The sequence below is a fragment of the Miniopterus schreibersii genome (genome assembly GCF_964146895.1).
Source record: "Miniopterus schreibersii genome assembly, chromosome: 4".
In the NCBI taxonomy this organism is placed as follows: domain Eukaryota; kingdom Metazoa; phylum Chordata; class Mammalia; order Chiroptera; family Miniopteridae; genus Miniopterus; species Miniopterus schreibersii.
This window is the reverse complement of record NC_138105.1, coordinates 4109749-4130229: the sequence shown is the minus strand read 5'-3', so window position 1 is coordinate 4130229 and position 20481 is coordinate 4109749.

Below are 20481 nucleotides of genomic sequence, written 5' to 3'. Positions count from 1 at the left end.
AGGGTTAGGGTTATGTTGAGGGCTAGGGTTAGAGAGACAGTTAGGGTTAGGATTGGACCTAGGGTTAGGGTTATGTTGAGGGCTAGGGTTAGAGAGACGGTTAGGGTTAGGATTGGACCTAGGGTTAGGGTTATGTTGAGGGCTAGGGTTAGAGAGAGGGTTACGGTTAGGATTGGACCTAGGGTTAGGGTTATGTTGAGGGCTAGGGTTAGAGAGACGGTTAGGGTTAGGATTGCACCTAGGGTTAGGGTCATGTTGAGGGCTAGGGTTAGAGAGACGGTTAGGGTTAAGATTGGACCTAGGGTTAGGGTTATGTTGAGGGCTAGGTTTACAGAGACGGTTAGGGTTAGGATTGGACCTAGGGTTAGGGTTATGTTGAGGGCTAGGATTACAGAGACGGTTAGGGTTAGGATTGGACCTAGGGTTAGGGTTATGTTGAGGGCTAGGGTTAGAGAGACGGTTAGGGTTAGGATTGCACCTAGGGTGAGGGTTATGTTGAGGGCTAGTGTTAGAGAGACGGCTAGGGTTAGGATTGGACCTAGGGTTACGGTTATGTTGAGGGAAAGGGTTAGAGAGACGGTTAGGGTTAGGATTGGACCTAGGGTTAGGGTTATATTGAGGGCTAGGGTTAGAGAGACAGTTAGGGTTAGGATTGGACCTAGGGTTAGGGTTATGTTGAGGGCTAGGGTTAGAGAGACGGTTAGGGTTAGGATTGGACCTAGGGTTAGGGTTATATTGAGGGCTAGGGTTAGAGAGACAGTTAGGGTTAGGATTGGACCTAGGGTTAGGGTTATGTTGAGGGCTAGGGTTGGAGAGACGGTTAGGGTTAGGATTGGACCTAGGGTTAGGGTTATGTTGAGGGCTAGGGTTAGAGAGACGGTTAGGGTTAGGATTGGACCTAGGGTTAGGGTTATGTTCAGGGCTAGGGTTAGAGAGGCGGTTAGGGGTAGGATTGGACTTAGGGTTAGGGTTATGTTGAGGGCTAGGTTTACAGAGATGGTTAGGGTTAGGATTGGACCTAGGGTTCGGGTTATGTTGAGGGCTAGGGTTAGAGAGACGGTTAGGGTTAGGATTGTACCTAGGGTTCGGGTTATGTTGAGGGCTAGGGTTAGAGAGACGGTTAGGGTTAGGATTGGACCTAGGGTTAGGGTTATGTTGAGGGCTCGGTTTAGAGAGACGTTTATGGGTAGGATTGGACCTAGGGTTAGGGTTATGTTGAGGGCTAGGGTTAGAGAGACGGTTAGGGTTAGGATTGCACCTAGGGTGAGGGTTATGTTGAGGGCTAGTGTTAGAGAGACGGCTAGGGTTAGGATTGGACCTAGGGTTACGGTTATGTTGAGGGAAAGGGTTAGAGAGATGGTTAGGGTTAGGATTGGACCTAGGGTTAGGGTTATATTGAGGGCTATGGTTAGAGAGACGGTTAGGGTTAGGATTGGACCTAGTGTTAGGGTTATGTTGAGGGCTAGGGTTAGAGAGACGGTTAGGGTTAGGATTGGACCTAGGGTTAGGGTTATGTTGAGGGCTACGGTTAGAGAGACGGTTAGGGTTAGGATTGGACCTAGGGTTACGGTTATATTGAGGGCTAGGGTTAGAGAGAGAGTTAGGGTTAGGATTGGACCTAGGGTTAGGGTTATGTTGAGGGCTATGGTTGGAGAGACGGTTAGGGTTTGGATTGGACCTAGTGTTAGGGTTATGTTGAGGGCTAGGGTTAGAGAGACGGTTAGGGTTAGGATTGGACCTAGGGTTAGGGTTATGTTCAGGGCTAGGGTTAGAGAGGAGGTTAGGGGTAGGATTGGACTTAGGGTTAGGGTTATGTTGAGGGCTAGGTTTACAGAGATGGTTAGGGTTAGGATTGGACCTAGGGTTCGGGTTATGTTGAGGGCTAGGGTTAGAGAGACGGTTAGGGTTAGGATTGGACCTAGGGTTAGGGTTATGTTGAGGGCTAGGGTTAGAGAGACGGTTAGGGTTAGGATTGGACCTAGGGTTAGGGTTATGTTCAGGGCTAGGGTTAGAGAGGCGGTTAGGGGTAGGATTGGACTTAGGGTTAGGATTATGTTGAGGGCTAGGTTTACAGAGATGGTTAGGGTTAGGATTGGACCTAGGGTTCGGGTTATGTTGAGGGCTAGGGTTAGAGAGACGGTTAGGGTTAGGATTGGACCTAGGGTTAGGGCTATGTTGAGGGCTAGGGTTAGAGAGACGGTTAGGGTTAGGATTGGACCTAGCGTTAGGGTTATGTTAAAGGCTAGGGTTAGGAGACGGTTAGGGTTAGGATTGGACCTAAGGTTAGGGTTATGTTGAGGGCTAGCGTCAGAGAGACTGTGAGGGTTAGGATTGGACCTAGGGTTAGGGTTATGTTGAGAGCTAGTGTTAGAGAGACCGTTAGGGTTAGGATTGGACCTAGGGTTAGGGTTATGTTGAGGGCTATGGTTAGAGAGACGGTTAGGGTTAGGATTGGACCTAGGGTTAGGGTTATGTTGAAGGCTAGGGTTAGAGAGACGGTTAGGGTTAGGATTGGACCTAGGGTTAGGGTTATGTTGAGGGCTAGGGTTGGAGAGACGGTTAGGGTTAGGATTGGACCTAGGGTTAGGGTTATGTTGAGGGCTAGGGTTAGAGAGACGGTTAGGGTTAGGATTGGACCTAGGGTTAGGGTTATGTTCAGGGCTAGGGTTAGAGAGGCGGTTAGGGGTAGGATTGGACTTAGGGTTAGGGTTATGTTGAGGGCTAGGTTTACAGAGATGGTTAGGGTTAGGATTGGACCTAGGGTTCGGGTTATGTTGAGGACTCGGTTTAGAGAGACGTTTATGGGTAGGATTGGACCTAGGGTTAGGGTTATGTTGAGGGCTAGGGTTAGAGAGACGGTTAGGGTTAGGATTTGACCTAGGGTTAGGGTTATGTTGAGGGCTAGGGTTAGAGAGACGGTTAGGGTTAGGATTGGACCTAGGGTTAGGGTTATGTTGAGGGCAAGGGTTAGAGACACGGTTAGGGTCAGGTTTGGACTTGGGTTAGGGTTATGTTCAGGGCTAGGGTTAGAGAGGCGGTTAGGGTTAGGATTGGACTTAGGCTTAGGGTTATGTTGAGGGCTAGGGTTAGAGAGACGGTTAGGGTTAGGATTGGCCTAGGGTTCTGGCTATTTGAGGGCTAGGGTTAGAGAGACAGTTAGGGTTAGGTTTGGACCTAGGGTTAGGGTTAGGTTGAGGGCTACAGTTAGAGAGACGGTTAGGGTTAGGATTGGACCTAGGGTTAGGGTTATGTTGAGGGCTAGGGTTAGAGAGACGGTTAGGGTTAGGATTGGACCTAGGGTTAGGGTTATGTTGAGGGCTAGGTTCGGAGAGACAGATAGGGTTAGGATTGGACGTAGGGTTAGGGTTATGTTGAGGGCTAGGGTTAGAGAGACAGTTAGGGTTAGCATTGGACCTAGGATTACGGTTATGTTGAGGGATAGGGTTAGAGAGACGTTTAGGGTTAGGATTGGACCTAGGGTTAGGGTTATGTTGAGGGCTAAGGTTAGAGAGACGGTTAGGGTTAGGATTGGACCTAGGGTTAGGGTATGTTGAGGGCTAGGGTTAGAGAGACGGTTAGGGTGAGGATTGGACCTAGGGTTATTGTTATGTTGAGGGCTAGGGTTACAGAGACGTTTAGGGTTAGGATTGGACCTAGGGTTAAGGTTATGTTGAGGGCTAGCGTTAGAGAGACCGTTAGGGTGAGGATTGGACCTAGGTTTAGGGTTATGTTGAGGGCTAGGGTGAGAGAGACGGTTACGGTTAGGATTGGAGCTAGGTTTAGGGTTATGTTGAGGACTAGGGTCAGAGAGACAGTTAGGGTTAGGATTGGACCTAGGTTTAGGGTTATGTTGAGGGCTAGGGTTAGAGAGACGTTTATGGTTAGGATTGGATCTAGGGTTAGGGCTATGTTGAGGGCTAGGGTTAGAGAGACGGTTAGGGATAGGATTGGACCTAGGGTTAGGGTTATGTTGAGGGCTAGGGTTAGAGAGTAGGTTACGGTTAGGATTGGACCTAGGGTTAGGGTTATGTTGAGGGCTAGGGTTAGAGAGACGGTTAGGGTTATAATTGGACCTAGGGTTAGGGCTATGTTGAGGGCTAGGGTTAGAAAGACGGTTAGGGTTAGGATTGGATGTAGCGTTAGGGTTATGTTGAAGGCTAGGGTTAGGAGACGGTTAGGGTTAGGATTGGACCTAGGGTTAGGGTTATGTTGAGGGCTAGCGTCAGAGAGACGGTGAGGGTTAGGATTGGACCTAGGGTTAGGGTTATGTTGAGGGCTAGGGTTAGAGAGACGGTTAGGGTTAGGATTGGACCTAGGGTTAGGGTTATGTTGAGGGCTCGGTTTAGAGAGACGTTTATGGGTAGGATTGGACCTAGGGTTAGGGTTATGTTGAGGGCTAGGGTTAGAGAGACGGTTAGGGTTAGGATTTGACCTAGGGTTAGGGTTATGTTGAGGGCTAGGGTTAGAGAGACGGTTAGGGTTAGGATTGGACCTAGGGTTAGGGTTATGTTGAGGGCAAGGGTTAGAGACACGGTTAGGGTTAGGATTGTACTTGGGTTAGGGTTATGTTCAGGGCTAGGGTTAGAGAGGCGGTTAGGGTTAGGATTGGACTTAGGCTTAGGGTTATGTTGAGGGCTAGGGTTAGAGAGACGGTTAGGGTTAGGATTGGCCTAGGGTTCTGGTTATTTGAGGGCTAGGGTTAGAGAGACAGTTAGGGTTAGGTTTGGACCTAGGGTTAGGGTTAGGTTGAGGGCTACAGTTAGAGAGACGGTTAGGGTTAGGATTGGACCTAGGGTTAGGGTTATGTTGAGGGCTAGGGTTAGAGAGACGGTTATGGTTAGGATTGGACCTAGGGTTAGGGTTATGTTGAGGGCTAGGTTCGGAGAGACAGATAGGGTTAGGATTGGACGTAGGGTTAGGGTTATGTTGAGGGCTAGGGTTAGAGAGACGTTTAGGGTTAGGATTGGACCTAGGGTTAGGGTTATGTTGAGGGATAAGGTTAGAGAGACGGTTAGGGTTAGGATTGGACCTAGGGTTAGGGTATGTTGAGGGCTAGGGTTAGAGAGACGGTTAGGGTGAGGATTGGACCTAGGGTTATTGTTATGTTGAGGGCTAGGGTTACAGAGACGTTTAGGGTTAGGATTGGACCTAGGGTTAAGGTTATGTTGAGGGCTAGCGTTAGAGACACCGTTAAGGTGAGGATTGGACCTAGGTTTAGGGTTATGTTGAGGGCTAGGGTGAGAGAGACGGTTACGGTTAGGATTGGAGCTAGGTTTAGGGTTATGTTGAGGACTAGGGTCAGAGAGACAGTTAGGGTTAGGATTGGACCTAGGGTTAGGGTTATGTTCAGGGCTAGAGTCAGAGAGGCGGTTAGGGTTAGGATTGGACCTAGGGTTAGGGTTATGTTGAGGGCTAGGGTTAGAGAGACGTTTATGGTTAGGATTGGATCTAGGGTTAGGCCTATGTTGAGGGCTAGGGTTAGAGAGACGGTTAGGGATAGGATTGGACCTAGGGTTAGGGTTATGTTGAGGGCTAGGGTTAGAGAGACGGTTACGGTTAGGATTGGACCTAGGGTTAGGGTTATGTTGAGGGCTAGGGTTAGAGAGACGGTTAGGGTTATAATTGGACCTAGGGTTAGGGCTATGTTGAGGGCTAGGGTTAGAGAGACGGTTAGGGTTAGGATTGGACGTAGCGTTAGGGTTATGTTGAAGGCTAGGGTTAGGAGACGATTAGGGTTAGGATTGGACCTAGGGTTAGGGTTATGTTGAGGGCTAGCGTCAGAGAGACGGTGAGGGTTAGGATTGGACCTAGGGTTAGGGTTATGTTGAGGGCTAGGGTTAGAGAGACGGTTAGGGTTAGGATTGGACCTAGGGTTAGGGTTATGTTGAGGGCTCGGTTTAGAGAGACGTTTATGGGTAGGATTGGACCTAGGGTTAGGGTTATGTTGAGGGCTAGGGTTAGAGAGACGGTTAGGGTTAGGATTTGACCTAGGGTTAGGGTTATGTTGAGGGCTAGGGTTAGAGAGACGGTTAGGGTTAGGATTGGACCTAGGGTTAGGGTTATGTTGAGGGCAAGGGTTAGAGACACGGTTAGGGTTAGGATTGGACTTGGGTTAGGGTTATGTTCAGGGCTAGGGTTAGAGAGGCGGTTAGGGTTAGGATTGGACTTAGGCTTAGGGTTATGTTGAGGGCTATGGTTAGAGAGACGGTTAGGGTTAGGATTGGCCTAGGGTTCTGGTTATTTGAGGGCTAGGGTTAGAGAGACAGTTAGGGTTAGGTTTGGACCTAGGGTTATGGTTAGGTTGAGGGCTACAGTTAGAGAGACGGTTAGGGTTAGGATTGGACCTAGGGTTAGGGTTATGTTGAGGGCTAGGGTTAGAGAGACGGTTAGGGTTAGGATTGGACCTAGGTTTAGGGTTATGTTGAGGGCTAGGTTCGGAGAGACAGATAGGGTTAGGATTGGGCGTAGGGTTAGGGTTATGTTGAGGGCTAGCGTCAGAGAGACGGTGAGGGTTAGGATTGGACCTAGGGTTAGGGTTATGTTGAGGGCTAGGGTTAGAGAGACGGTTAGGGATAGGATTGGACCTAGGGTTAGGGTTATGTTGAGGGCTAGGGTTAGAGAGACGGTTACGGTTAGGATTGGACCTAGGGTTAGGGTTATGTTGAGGGCTAGGGTTAGAGAGACGGTTAGGGTTATAATTGGACCTAGGGTTAGGGCTATGTTGAGGGCTAGGGTTAGAGAGACGGTTAGGGTTAGGATTGGACGTAGCGTTAGGGTTATGTTGAAGGCTAGGGTTAGGAGACGGTTAGGGTTAGGATTGGACCTAGGGTTAGGGTTATGTTGAGGGCTAGCGTCAGAGAGACGGTGAGGGTTAGGATTGGACCTAGGGTTAGGGTTATGTTGAGGGCTAGGGTTAGAGAGACGGTTAGGGTTAGGATTGGACCTAGGGTTAGGGTTATGTTGAGGGCTCGGTTTAGAGAGACGTTTATGGGTAGGATTGGACCTAGGGTTAGGGTTATGTTGAGGGCTAGGGTTAGAGAGACGGTTAGGGATAGGATTTGACCTAGGGTTAGGGTTATGTTGAGGGCTAGGGTTAGAGAGACGGTTAGGGTTAGGATTGGACCTAGGGTTAGGGTTATGTTGAGGGCAAGGGTTAGAGACACGGTTAGGGTTAGGATTGGACTTGGGTTAGGGTTATGTTCAGGGCTAGGGTTAGAGAGGCGGTTAGGGTTAGGATTGGACTTAGGCTTAGGGTTATGTTGAGGGCTAGGGTTAGAGAGACGGTTAGGGTTAGGATTGGCCTAGGGTTCTGGTTATTTGAGGGCTAGGGTTAGAGAGACTGTTAGGGTTAGGTTTGGACCTAGGGTTAGGGTTAGGTTGAGGGCTACAGTTAGAGAGACGGTTAGGGTTAGGATTGGACCTAGGGTTAGGGTTATGTTGAGGGCTAGGGTTAGAGAGACAGTTAGGGTTAGGATTGGACCTAGGGTTAGGGTTATGTTGAGGGCTAGGGTTAGAGAGACGGTTCGGGTTAGGATTGGACCTAGGGTTAGGGTTATGTTGAGGGCTAGGGTTAGAGAGAGGGTTACGGTTAGGATTGGACCTAGGGTTAGGGTTATGTTGAGGGCTAGGGTTAGAGAGACGGTTAGGGTTAGGATTGCACCTAGGGTTAGGGTCATGTTGAGGGCTAGGGTTAGAGAGACGGTTAGGGTTAAGATTGGACCTAGGGTTAGGGTTATGTTGAGGGCTAGGTTTACCGAGACCGTTAGGGTTAGGATTGGACCTAGGGTTAGGGTTATGTTGAGGGCTAGGTTTACAGAGACGGTTATGGTTAGGATTGGACCTAGGGTTAGGGTTATGTTGAGGGAAAGGGTTAGAGAGACAGTTAGGGTTAGGATTGGACCTACGGTTAGGGTTATGTTGAGGGCTAGGGTTAGAGAGACGGTTAGGGTTAGGATTGGACCTAGGGTTATGGTATATTGAGGGCTAGGGTTAGAGAGACAGTTAGGGTTAGGATTGGACCTAGGGTTAGGGTTATGTTGAGGGCTAGGGTTAGAGAGACGGTTAGGGTTAGGATTGGACCTAGGGTTAGGGTTATATTGAGGGCTAGGGTTAGAGCGGCAGTTAGGGTTAGGATTGGACCTAGGGTTAGGGTTATGTTGAGGGCTAGGGTTGGAGAGACGGTTAGGGTTAAGATTGGACCTAGGGTTAGGGTTATGTTGAGGGCTAGGGTTAGAGAGACGGTTAGGGTTAGGATTGGACCTAGGGTTAGGGTTATGTTCAGGGCTAGGGTTAGAGAGGCGGTTAGGGGTAGGATTGGACTTAGGGTTAGGGTTATGTTGAGGGCTAGGTTTACAGAGATGGTTAGGGTTAGGATTGGACCTAGGGTTAGGGTTATGTTGAGGGCTCGGTTTAGAGAGACGTTTATGGTTAGGATTGGACCTAGGGTTAGGGTTATGTTGAGGGCTAGGGTTAGAGTGACGGTTAGGGTTAGGATTGGACCTAGGGTTAGGGTTATGTTGAGGGCTAGGGTTAGAGAGACGGTTAGGGTGAGGATTGGACCTAGGGTTAGGGTTATGTTGAGGGCTAGGGTTAGAGAGACGGTTATGGTTAGGATTGGACCTAGGGTTAGGGTTATATTGAGGGCTAGGGTTAGAGAGACGGTTAGGGTTAGGATTGGACCTAGGGTTAGGGTTATGTTGAGGGCTAGGGTTGGAGAGACGGTTAGGGTTAGGATTGGACCTAGGGTTAGGGTTATGTTGAGGGCTACGGTTAGAGAGACGGTTAGGGTTAGGATTGGACCTAGGGTTACGGTTATATTGAGGGCTAGGGTTAGAGAGAGAGTTAGGGTTAGGATTGGACCTAGGGTTAGGGTTATGTTGAGGGCTAGGGTTGGAGAGACGGTTAGGGTTTGGATTGGACCTAGTGTTAGGGTTATGTTGAGGGCTAGGGTTAGAGAGACGGTTAGGGTTAGGATTGGACCTAGGGTTATGGTTATGTTCAGGGCTAGGGTTAGAGAGGCGGTTAGGGGTACGATTGGACTTAGGGTTAGGGTTATGTTGAGGGCTAGGTTTACAGAGATGGTTAGGGTTAGGATTGGACCTAGGGTTCGGGTTATGTTGAGGGCTAGGGTTAGAGAGACGGTTAGGGTTAGGATTGGACCTAGGGTTAGGGTTATGTTGAGGGCTCGGTTTAGAGAGACGTTTATGGTTAGGATTGGACCTAGGGTTAGGGTTATGTTGAGGGCTAGGGTTAGAGAGACGGTTAGGGTTTGGATTGGACCTAGGGTTAGGGTTATGTTGAGGGCTAGGGTTAGAGAGACGGTTAGGGTTAGGATTGCACCTATGGTTAGGGTTATGTTGAGGGCTAGGGTTAGAGAGACGGTTAGGGAGAGGATTGGACCTAGGGTTAGGGTTATGTTGAGGGCTAGGGTTAGAGAGACGGTTATGGTTAGGATTGGACCTAGGCTTAGGGTTATATTGAGGGCTAGGGTTAGAGAGACGGTTAGGGTAAGGATTGGACCTAGGGTTAGGGTTATGTTGAGGGCTAGGGTTGGAGAGACGGTTAGGGTTAGGATTGGACCTACGGTTAGGGTTATGTTGAGGGCTAGGGTTAGAGAGACGGTTAGGGTTAGGATTGGACCTAGGGTTAGGGTTATGTTGAGGGCTAGGGTTGGAGAGACGGTTAGGGTTATGATTGGACCTACGGTTAGGGTTATGTTGAGGGCTAGGGTTAGAGAGACGGTTAGGGTTAGGATTGGACCTAGGGTTAGGGTTATATTGAGGGCTAGGGTTAGAGAGACAGTTAGGGTTAGGATTGGACCTAGGGTTAGGGTTATGTTGAGGGCTAGGTTTAGAGAGACGGTTAGGGTTAGGATTGGACCTAGGGTTACGGTTATATTGAGGGCTAGGGTTAGAGAGACAGTTAGGGTTAGGATTGGACCTAGGGATAGGGTTATGTTGAGGGCTAGGGTTGGAGAGACGGTTAGGGTTAGGATTGGACCTAGGGTTAGGGTTATGTTGAGGGCTAGGGTTGGAGAGACGGTTAGGGTTAGGATTGGACCTAGGGTTAGGGTTATATTGAGGGCTAGGGTTAGAGAGACAGTTAGTGTTAGGATTGGACCTAGGGATAGGGTTATGTTGAGGGCTAGGGTTGGAGAGACGGTTAGGGTTAGGATTGGACCTAGGGTTAGGGTTATGTTGAGGTCTAGGGTTAGAGAGACGGTTAGGGTTAGGATTGGACCTAGGGTTAGGGTTATATTGAGGGCTAGGGTTAGAGAGAGAGTTAGGGTTAGGATTGGACCTAGGGTTAGGGTTATGTTGAGGCCTAGGGTTGGAGAGACGGTTAGGGTTTGGATTGCACCTAGTGTTAGGGTTATGTTGAGGGCTAGGGTTAGAGAGACGGTTAGGGTTAGGATTGGACCTAGGGTTAGGGTTATGTTCAGGGCTAGGGTTAGAGAGGCGGTTAGGGGTCGGATTGGACTTAGGGTTAGGGTTATGTTGAGGGCTAGGTTTACAGAGATGGTTAGGGTTAGGATTGGACCTAGTGTTCGGGTTATGTTGAGGGCTAGGGTTAGAGAGACGGTTAGGGTTAGGATTGGACCTAGGGTTAGGGTTATGTTGAGGGCTCGGTTTAGAGAGACGTTTATGGTTAGGATTGGACCTAGGGTTAGGGTTATGTTGAGGGCTAGAGTTAGAGAGACTGTTAGGGTTAGGATTGGACCTAGGGTTAGGGTTATGTTGAGGGCTAGGGTTAGAGAGACGGTTAGGGTTAGGATTGCACCTAGGGTTAGGGTTATGTTGAGGGCTAGGGTTAGAGAGACGGTTAGGGTTAGGATTGGACCTAGGGTTAGGGTTATGTTGAGGGCTAGGGTTAGAGAGACGGTTAGGGTTAGGATTGGACCTAGGGTTAGGGTTATGTTGAGGGCTAGGGTTGGAGAGACGGTTAGGGTTAGGATTGGACCTAGGGTTAGGGTTATGTTGAGGGCTAGGGTTAGAGAGATGGTTAGGGTTAGGATTGGACCTAGGGTTAGGGTTATATTGAGGGCTAGGGTTAGAGAGAGTGTTAGGGTTAGGATTGGACCTAGGGTTAGGGTTATGTTGAGGGCTAGGGTCAAAGAGACGGTTAGGGTTAGGATTAGACCTAGGGTTAGGTTTATGTTCAGGGCTAGAGTCAGAGAGGCGGTTAGGGTTAGGATTGGACCTAGGGTTAGGGTTATGTTGAGGGCTAGGGTTAGAGAGACGTTTATGGTTAGGATTGGATCTAGGGTTAGGGCTATGTTGAGGGCTAGGGTTAGAGAGACGGTTAGGGATAGGATTGGACCTAGGGTTAGGGTTATGTTGAGGGCTAGGGTTAGAGAGACGGTTACGGATAGGATTGGACCTAGGGTTAGGGTTATGTTGAGGGCTAGGGTTAGAGAGACGGTTAGGTTTATAATTGGACCTAGGGTTAGGGCTATGTTGAGGGCTAGGGTTAGAGAGACGGTTAGGGTTAGGATTGGACGTAGCGTTAGGGTTATGTTGAAGGCTAGGGTTAGGAGACGGTTAGGATTAGGATTGGACCTAGGGTTAGGGTTATGTTGAGGGCTAGCGTCAGAGAGACGGTGAGGGTTAGGATTGGACCTAGGGTTAGGGTTATGTTGAGGGCTAGGGTTAGAGAGACGGTTAGGGTTAGGATTGGACCTAGGGTTAGGGTTATGTTGAGGGCTATGGTTAGAGAGACGGTTAGGGTTAGGATTGGACCTAGGGTTAGTGTTATGTTGAGGGCTAGGGTTAGAGAGACGGTTAGGGTTAGGATTGGACCTAGGGTTAGGGTTATGTTGAGGGCTAGGGTTAGAGAGACAGTTAGGGTTAGGATTGGACCTAGGGTTAGGGTTATGTTGAGGGCTAGGGTTAGAGAGACGGTTCGGGTTAGGATTGGACCTAGGGTTAGGGTTATGTTGAGGGCTAGGGTTAGAGAGAGGGTTACGGTTAGGATTGGACCTAGGGTTAGGGTTATGTTGAGGGCTAGGGTTAGAGAGACGGTTAGGGTTAGGATTGCACCTAGGGTTAGGGTCATGTTGAGGGCTAGGGTTAGAGAGACGGTTAGGGTTAAGATTGGACCTAGGGTTAGGGTTATGTTGAGGGCTAGGTTTACCGAGACCGTTAGGGTTAGGATTGGATCTAGGGTTAGGGCTATGTTGAGGGCTAGGGTTAGAGAGACGGTTAGGGATAGGATTGGACCTAGGGTTAGGGTTATGTTGAGGGCTAGGGTTAGAGAGACGGTTACGGATAGGATTGGACCTAGGGTTAGGGTTATGTTGAGGGCTAGGGTTAGAGAGACGGTTAGGTTTATAATTGGACCTAGGGTTAGGGCTATGTTGAGGGCTAGGGTTAGAGAGACGGTTAGGGTTAGGATTGGACGTAGCGTTAGGGTTATGTTGAAGGCTAGGGTTAGGAGACGGTTAGGATTAGGATTGGACCTAGGGTTAGGGTTATGTTGAGGGCTAGCGTCAGAGAGACGGTGAGGGTTAGGATTGGACCTAGGGTTAGGGTTATGTTGAGGGCTAGGGTTAGAGAGACGGTTAGGGTTAGGATTGGACCTAGGGTTAGGGTTATGTTGAGGGCTATGGTTAGAGAGACGGTTAGGGTTAGGATTGGACCTAGGGTTAGTGTTATGTTGAGGGCTAGGGTTAGAGAGACGGTTAGGGTTAGGATTGGACCTAGGGTTAGGGTTATGTTGAGGGCTAGGGTTAGAGAGACAGTTAGGGTTAGGATTGGACCTAGGGTTAGGGTTATGTTGAGGGCTAGGGTTAGAGAGACGGTTCGGGTTAGGATTGGACCTAGGGTTAGGGTTATGTTGAGGGCTAGGGTTAGAGAGAGGGTTACGGTTAGGATTGGACCTAGGGTTAGGGTTATGTTGAGGGCTAGGGTTAGAGAGACGGTTAGGGTTAGGATTGCACCTAGGGTTAGGGTCATGTTGAGGGCTAGGGTTAGAGAGACGGTTAGGGTTAAGATTGGACCTAGGGTTAGGGTTATGTTGAGGGCTAGGTTTACCGAGACCGTTAGGGTTAGGATTGGACCTAGGGGTAGGGTTATGTTGAGGGCTAGGTTTACAGAGACGGTTATGGTTAGGATTGGACCTAGGGTTAGGGTTATGTTGAGGGAAAGGGTTAGAGAGACAGTTAGGGTTAGGATTGGACCTACGGTTAGGGTTATGTTGAGGGCTAGGGTTAGAGAGACGGTTAGGGTTAGGATTGGACCTAGGGTTATGGTATATTGAGGGCTAGGGTTAGAGAGACAGTTAGGGTTAGGATTGGACCTAGGGTTAGGGTTATGTTGAGGGCTAGGGTTAGAGAGACGGTTAGGGTTAGGATTGGACCTAGGGTTAGGGTTATATTGAGGGCTAGGGTTAGAGCGGCAGTTAGGGTTAGGATTGGACCTAGGGTTAGGGTTATGTTGAGGGCTAGGGTTGGAGAGACGGTTAGGGTTAAGATTGGACCTAGGGTTAGGGTTATGTTGAGGGCTAGGGTTAGAGAGACGGTTAGGGTTAGGATTGGACCTAGGGTTAGGGTTATGTTCAGGGCTAGGGTTAGAGAGGCGGTTAGGGGTAGGATTGGACTTAGGGTTAGGGTTATGTTGAGGGCTAGGTTTACAGAGATGGTTAGGGTTAGGATTGGACCTAGGGTTAGGGTTATGTTGAGGGCTCGGTTTAGAGAGACGTTTATGGTTAGGATTGGACCTAGGGTTAGGGTTATGTTGAGGGCTAGGGTTAGAGTGACGGTTAGGGTTAGGATTGGACCTAGGGTTAGGGTTATGTTGAGGGCTAGGGTTAGAGAGACGGTTAGGGTGAGGATTGGACCTAGGGTTAGGGTTATGTTGAGGGCTAGGGTTAGAGAGACGGTTATGGTTAGGATTGGACCTAGGGTTAGGGTTATATTGAGGGCTAGGGTTAGAGAGACGGTTAGGGTTAGGATTGGACCTAGGGTTAGGGTTATGTTGAGGGCTAGGGTTGGAGAGACGGTTAGGGTTAGGATTGGACCTAGGGTTAGGGTTATGTTGAGGGCTACGGTTAGAGAGACGGTTAGGGTTAGGATTGGACCTAGGGTTACGGTTATATTGAGGGCTAGGGTTAGAGAGAGAGTTAGGGTTAGGATTGGACCTAGGGTTAGGGTTATGTTGAGGGCTAGGGTTGGAGAGACGGTTAGGGTTTGGATTGGACCTAGTGTTAGGGTTATGTTGAGGGCTAGGGTTAGAGAGACGGTTAGGGTTAGGATTGGACCTAGGGTTAGGGTTATGTTCAGGGCTAGGGTTAGAGAGGCGGTTAGGGGTACGATTGGACTTAGGGTTAGGGTTATGTTGAGGGCTAGGTTTACAGAGATGGTTAGGGTTAGGATTGGACCTAGGGTTCGGGTTATGTTGAGGGCTAGGGTTAGAGAGACGGTTAGGGTTAGGATTGGACCTAGGGTTAGGGTTATGTTGAGGGCTCGGTTTAGAGAGACGTTTATGGTTAGGATTGGACCTAGGGTTAGGGTTATGTTGAGGGCTAGGGTTAGAGAGACGGTTAGGGTTAGGATTGGACCTAGGGTTAGGGTTATGTTGAGGGCTAGGGTTAGAGAGACGGTTAGGGTTAGGATTGCACCTATGGTTAGGGTTATGTTGAGGGCTAGGGTTAGAGAGACGGTTAGGGAGAGGATTGGACCTAGGGTTAGGGTTATGTTGAGGGCTAGGGTTAGAGAGACGGTTATGGTTAGGATTGGACCTAGGCTTAGGGTTATATTGAGGGCTAGGGTTAGAGAGACGGTTAGGGTAAGGATTGGACCTAGGGTTAGGGTTATGTTGAGGGCTAGGGTTGGAGAGACGGTTAGGGTTAGGATTGGACCTACGGTTAGGGTTATGTTGAGGGCTAGGGTTAGAGAGACGGTTAGGGTTAGGATTGGACCTAGGGTTAGGGTTATGTTGAGGGCTAGGGTTGGAGAGACGGTTAGGGTTATGATTGGACCTACGGTTAGGGTTATGTTGAGGGCTAGGGTTAGAGAGACGGTTAGGGTTAGGATTGGACCTAGGGTTAGGGTTATATTGAGGGCTAGGGTTAGAGAGACAGTTAGGGTTAGGATTGGACCTAGGGTTAGGGTTATGTTGAGGGCTAGGGTTAGAGAGACGGTTAGGGTTAGGATTGGACCTAGGGTTACGGTTATATTGAGGGCTAGGGTTAGAGAGACAGTTAGGGTTAGGATTGGACCTAGGGATAGGGTTATGTTGAGGGCTAGGGTTGGAGAGACGGTTAGGGTTAGGATTGGACCTAGGGTTAGGGTTATGTTGAGGGCTAGGGTTGGAGAGATGGTTAGGGTTAGGATTGGACCTAGGGTTAGGGTTATATTGAGGGCTAGGGTTAGAGAGACAGTTAGTGTTAGGATTGGACCTAGGGATAGGGTTATGTTGAGGGCTAGGGTTGGAGAGACGGTTAGGGTTAGGATTGGACCTAGGGTTAGGGTTATGTTGAGGTCTAGGGTTAGAGAGACGGTTAGGGTTAGGATTGGACCTAGGGTTAGGGTTATATTGAGGGCTAGGGTTAGAGAGAGAGTTAGGGTTAGGATTGGACCTAGGGTTAGGGTTATGTTGAGGCCTAGGGTTGGAGAGACGGTTAGGGTTTGGATTGCACCTAGTGTTAGGGTTATGTTGAGGGCTAGGGTTAGAGAGACGGTTAGGGTTAGGATTGGACCTAGGGTTAGGGTTATGTTCAGGGCTAGGGTTAGAGAGGCGGTTAGGGGTCGGTTTGGACTTAGGGTTAGGGTTATGTTGATGGCTAGGTTTACAGAGATGGTTAGGGTTAGGATTGGACCTAAGGTTCGGGTTATGTTGAGGGCTAGGGTTAGAGAGACGGTTAGGGTTAGGATTGGACCTAGGGTTAGGGTTATGTTGAGGGCTCGGTTTAGAGAGACGTTTATGGTTAGGATTGGACCTAGGGTTAGGGTTATGTTGAGGGCTAGAGTTAGAGAGACGGTTAGGGTTAGGATTGGCCCTAGGGTTAGGGTTATGTTGAGGGCTAGGGTTAGAGAGACGGTTAGGGTTAGGATTGCACCTAGGGTTAGGGTTATGTTGAGGGCTAGGGTTAGAGAGACGGTTAGGGTTAGGATTGGACCTAGGGTTAGGGTTATGTTGAGGGCTAGGGTTAGAGAGACGGTTAGGGTTAGGATTGGACCTAGGGTTAGGGTTATGTTGAGGGCTAGGGTTGGAGAGACGGTTAGGGTTAGGATTGGACCTAGGGTTAGGGTTATGATGAGGGCTAGGGTTAGAAAGACGGTTAGGGTTACGATTGGACCTAGGGTTAGGGTTATATTGAGGGCTAGGGTTAGAGAGAGTGTTAGGGTTAGGATTGGACATAGGTTTAGGGTTATGTTGAGGGCTACGGTTGAAGAGACGGTTAGGGTTTTGATTGGACCTAGTGTTAGGGTTATGTTGAGGGCTAGGGTTAGAGAGACGGTTAGGGTTAGGATTGGACCTAGGGTTAGGGTTATGTTCAGGGCTAGGGTTAGAGAGGCTGTTAGGGGTCGGATTGGACTTAGGGTTAGGGTTATGTTGAGGGCTAAGTTTACAGAGATGGTTAGGGTTAGGATTGGACCTAGGGTTCGGGTTATGTTGAGGGCTAGGGTTAGAGAGACGGTTAGGGTTAGGATTGGACCTAGGGTTAGGGTTATGTTGAGGGCTCGGTTTAGAGAGACGTTTATGGTTAGGATTGGACCTAGGGTTAGAGTTATGTTGAGGGCTAGGGTTAGAGAGACGGTTAGGGTTAGGATTGAACCTAGGGTTAGGGTTATGTTGAGGGCTAGGGTTAGAGGAGACGGTTAGGGTTAGGATTGCACCTAGGGTTAGGGTTATGTTGAGGGCTAGGGTTAGAGAGACGGTTAGGGTGAGGATTGGACCTAGGGTTAGGGTTATGTTGAGGGCTAGGGTTAGAGAGACGGTTAGGGTTAGGATTGGACCTAGGGTTAGGGTTATATTGAGGGCTAGGGTTAGAGAGACGGTTAGGGTTAGGATTGGACCTAGGGTTAGGGTTATGTTGAGGGCTAGGGTGGGAGAGACGGTTAGGGTTAGGATTGGCCCTAGGGTTAGGGTTATGTTGAGGGCTAGGGTTAGAGAGACGGTTAGGGTTAGGATTGGACCTAGGGTTAGGGTTATATTGAGGGCTAGGGTTAGAGAGACGGTTAGGGTTAGGATTGGACCTAGGGTTAGGGTTATGTTGAGGGCTAGGTTTGGAGAGACGGTTAGGGTTAGGATTGGACCTAGGGTTAGGGTTATGTTGAGGGCTAGGGTTAGAGAGACGGTTAGGGTTAGGATTGGACCTAGGGTTAGGGTTATATTGAGGGCTAGGGTTAGAGAGACGGTTAGGGTTAGGATTGGACCTAGGGTTAGGGTTATGTTGAGGGCTAGGGTTAGAGAGACGGTTAGGGTTAGGATTGGACCTAGGGTTAGGTTTATATTGAGGGCTAGGGTTAGAGAGACAGTTAGGGTTAGGATTGGACCTAGGGTTAGGGTTATGTTGAGGGCTAGGGTTGGAGAGACTGTTAGGGTTAGGATTGGACCTAGGGTTAGGGTTATGTTGAGGGCTAGGGTTAGAGAGACGGTTAGGGTTAGGATTGGACCTAGGGTTAGGGTTATATTGAGGGCTAGGGTTAGAGAGACAGTGAGGGTTAGGATTGGACCTAGGGTTAGGGTTATGTTGAGGGCTAGTTTTGGAGAGACGGTTAGGGTTAGGATTGGACCTAGGGTTAGGGTTATGTTGAGGGCTAGGGTTAGAGAGACGGTTAGGGTTAGGATTGGACCTAGGGTTAGGTTTATATTGAGGGCTAGGGTTAGAGAGACAGGTAGGGTTAGGATTGGACCTAGGGTTAGGGTTATGTTGAGGGCTAGGGTTGGAGAGACGGTTAGGGTTAGGATTGGACCTAGGGTTAGGGTTATGTTGACGGCTAGGGTTAGAGAGACGGTTAGGGTTAGGATTGGACCTAGGGTTAGGGGTATGTTCAGGGCTAGGGTTAGAGAGGCGGTTAGGGGTAGGATTGGACTTAGGGTTAGGGATATGTTGAGGGCTAGGTTTACAGAGATGGTTAGGGTTAGGATTGGACCTAGGGTTCGGGTTATGTTGAGGGCTAGGGTTAGAGAGACGGTTAGGGTTAGGATTGGACCTAGGGTTAGGGTTATGTTGAGGGCTCGGGTTAGAGAGACGTTTATGGTTAGGATTGGACCTAGGGTTAGGGTTATGTTGAGGGCTAGGGTTAGAGAGCCGGTTAGGGGTAGGATTGGACTTAGGGTTAGGGTTATGTTGAGGGCTAGGGTTGGAGAGACGGTTAGGGTTAGGATTGGACCTAGGGTTCGGGTTATGTTGAGCGCTAGGGTTAGAGAGACGGTTAGGGTTAGGATTGGACCTAGGGTTAGGGTTATGTTGAGGGCTCGGGTTAGAGAGACGTTTATGGTTAGGATTGGACCTAGGGTTAGGGTTATGTTGAGGGCTAGGGTTAGAGAGACGTTTATGGTTAGGATTGGACCTAGGGTTAGGGTTATGTTGAGGGCTAGGGTTAGAGAGACGGTTAGGGTGAGGATTGGACCTAGGGTTCGGCTTATGTTGACGGCTAGGGTTAGAGAGACGGTTAGGGTTAGGATTGGACCTAGGGTTAGGGTTATATTGAGGGCTAGGGTTAGAGAGACAGTTAGGGTTAGGATTGGACCTAGGGTTAGGGTTATGTTGAGGGCTAGGGTTGGAGAGACGGTTAGGGTTAGGATTGGACCTAGGGTTAGGGTTATGTTGAGGGCTAGGGTTAGAGAGACTGTTAGGGTTAGGATTGGACCTAGGGTTAGGGTTATATTGAGGGCTAGGGTTAGAGAGACAGTTAGGGTTAGGATTGGACCTAGGGTTAGGGTTATGTTGAGGGCTACGGTTGGAGAGACGGTTAGGGTTAGGATTGGACCTAGGGTTAGGGTTATGTTGAGGGCTAGGGTTAGAGAGACGGTTAGGGTTAGGATTGGACCTAGGGTTAGGGTTATGTTCAGGGGTAGGGTTAGAGAGGCGGTTAGGTGTAGGATTGGACTTAGGGTTAGGGTTATGTTGAGGGCTAGGTTTACAGAGATGGTTAGGGTTAGGATTGGACCTAGGGTTCGGGTTATGTTGAGGGCTAGGGTTAGAGAGACGGTTAGGGTTAGGATTGGACCTAGGGTTAGGGTTATGTTGAGGGATCGGGTTAGAGAGACGTTTATGGTTAGGATTGGACCTAGGGTTAGGGTTATGTTCAGGGCTAGGGTTAGAGAGGCGGTTAGGGGTAGAATTGGACTTAGGGTTAGGGTTATGTTGAGGGCTAGGTTTAGGGGGATGGTTAGGGTTAGCATTGGACCTAGGGTTCGGGTTATGTTGAGGGCTAGGGTTAGAGAGACGGTTAGGGTGAGGATTGGACCTAGGGTTAGGGTTATGTTGAGGGCTAGGGTTAGAGAGACGGTTAGGGTTAGGATTGGACCTAGGGTTAGGGTTATATTGAGGGCTAGGGTTAGAGAGACGGTTAGGGTTAGGAATGGACCTAGGTTTAGGGTTATGTTGAGGGCTAGGGTTGGAGAGACGGTTAGGGTTAGGATTGGCCCTAGGGTTAGGGTTATGTTGAGGGCTAGGGTTAGAGAGACGGTTAGGGTTAGGATTGGACCTAGGGTTAGGGTTATATTGAGGGCTAGGGTTAGAGAGACGGTTAGGGTTAGGATTGGACCTAGGGTTAGGGTTATGTTGAGGGCTAGGGTTGGAGAGACGGTTAGGGTTAGGATTGGACCTAGGGTTAGGGTTATGTTGAGGGCTAGGGTTAGAGAGACGGTTAGGGTTAGGATTGGACCTAGGGTTAGGGTTATATTGAGGGCTAGGGTTAGAGAGACGGTTAGGGTTAGGATTGGACCTAGGGTTAGGGTTATGTTGAGGGCTAGGGTTAGAGAGACGGTTAGGGTTAGGATTGGACCTAGGGTTAGGGTTATATTGAGGGCTAGGGTTAGAGAGACAGTTAGGGTTAGGATTGGACCTAGGGTTAGGGTTATGTTGAGGGCTAGGGTTGGAGAGACTGTTAGGGTTAGGATTGGACCTAGGGTTAGGGTTATGTTGAGGGCTAGGGTTAGAGAGACGGTTAGGGTTAGGATTGGACCTAGGGTTAGGGTTATATTGAGGGCTAGGGTTAGAGAGACAGTGAGGATTAGGATTGGACCTAGGGTTAGGGTTATGTTGAGGGCTAGTTTTGGAGAGACGGTTAGGGTTAGGATTGGACCTAGGGTTAGGGTTATGTTGAGGGCTAGGGTTAGAGAGACGGTTAGGGTTAGGATTGGACCTAGGGTTAGGTTTATATTGAGGGCTAGGGTTAGAGAGACAGTTAGGGTTAGGATTGGACTTAGGGCTAGGGTTATGTTGAGGGCTAGGGTTGGAGAGACGGTTAGGGTTAGGATTGGACCTAGGGTTAGGGTTATGTTGAGGGCTAGGGTTAGAGAGACGGTT